Consider the following 1,912-nt stretch of genomic DNA (forward strand, 5'->3'; position numbering starts at 1 on the left):
TCTTTCCCCTCCCCCCTTTCCTTCTCCACCAAGGCAAGAGGGGGGAGTCCTACTCCCGGTGGGAGTAGGACTCCTCCAGGTGCACCCCTTGGGGGCCGGCCGCACCTCCCCCCTCCCTCCTTTATATACGGGGGCAGGGGGCACCCTAGAACACACAAGTTGATCTACGTGATCGTTCCTGGGCCGTGTGCGGTGCCCCCCTCCACCATATTCCACCTCGGTCATATCGTCGCGGAGTTTAGGCGAAGCCCTTCGCCGGTAGAACATTGTCATCGTCACCACGCCGTCGTGCTGACGGAACTCATCCCCGACACTTTGTTGGATCGGAGTCCGGGGATCGTCATCGAGCTGAACGTGTGCTGAACTCGGAGGTGCCTTTCGTTCGGTACTTGGATCGGTCCGATCATGAAGACGTACTACTACATCAACCGCGTTGTCATAAGCTTCCGCTTACGGTTTATGAGGGTACGTGGACACCACTCTCCCCTCTCGTTGCTATGCATCACCATGATCTTGCGTGTGCGTAGAATTTTTTTTGAAATTACTACGTTCCCCAATACTCAGGTTAAACTTGACGAGCCTAGCATATAACAGATATGGCCTCGGAACACGGAGACCAAAAGGTCGAGCGTGAATCATATAGTAGATATGATCAACATATTGATGTTCACCTTTGAAACTACTCCATCTCACGTGATGATCGGACATGGTGTAGTTGATATGGATCACATAATCACTTAGAGGATTAGAGGGATGTCTTTCTAAGTAGGAGTTCTTAAGTAATATGATTAATTGAACTTTAAATTTATCATGAACTTAGTCCTGGTAGTATTTTGTAAATTATGTTGTAGATCAATAGCTCACGTTGTTGCTTCCCTATGTTTTTTGCTTCCCTATGTTTTTATATGTGTTCCTAGAGAAAAACTAAGTTGAAAAGATGTTAGTAGCAATGATGCGGACTTGGTCCGTGGTCTGAGGTATATCCTCATTGCTGCACAGAAGAATTATGTCCTTGATGCACCGCTAGGTGACAGATCTATTGCAGGAGCAGGTGCAGACGTTATGAATGTTTGGCTAGCTCAATATGATGACTACTTGATAGTTTTGTGCACCATGCTTTATGGCTTAGAACCGGGACTACAAAAACATTTTTGAAACGTCATGGAACATATAAGATGTTTCAAGAGATGAAATTGGTATTTCAGACTCATACCCGCGTCAAGAGGTATGAGACCTTTGACAAATACTTCGCCTAAAAGATGGAGGAGAATTGCTCAACTAGTGAGCAAGTACTTAGATTGTCTGAGTACTACAATCGCTTGAATCAAGTGGAAGTTAATCTTCCAGATAAGATAGTGATTGGCAGAATTCTCTAGTCACCATTACCAAGTTACTGGAACTTCATAATGAACTATAATGCAAGGGATGATGAAAACGATTCCCGAGCTCTTTGTGATGCTGAAATCGATGAAGGTAGAAATCAAGAAAAGAGCATCAAGTGTTGATGATTGACAAGACCACTAGTTTCAAGAAAAGGGCAAAGGGAAAGAAAGGGAACTTCGACTAGAATGACAAGCAAGTTGTCACTCCCACGAAGAATCCCAAAGCTGAACCAAAGCCTGAAACTGAGTGCTTACACTGCAAAGGAAATGGTCACTGGAAACGGAAATACCCTGAATATTTGGTGGATAAGAAGGATGGCAAACTGAACAAGGGTATATTTGATATACAGGTTATTGATGTGTACCTTACTAGTGTTTATAGTAACCCCTGAGTATTTGATACTTGTTCGGTTGCTAAGATTAGTAACTCGAAACAGGAGTTACAGAATAAACAGAAACTAGTTGAGGGTGAAGTGACGATGTGTGTTGGAAGTGGTTCCAAGACTGATATGATCATCATCGCACACTCC

This window comes from Triticum dicoccoides, chromosome 7B (genome assembly GCF_002162155.2).
Source record: "Triticum dicoccoides isolate Atlit2015 ecotype Zavitan chromosome 7B, WEW_v2.0, whole genome shotgun sequence".
NCBI lineage: Eukaryota > Viridiplantae > Streptophyta > Magnoliopsida > Poales > Poaceae > Triticum > Triticum dicoccoides.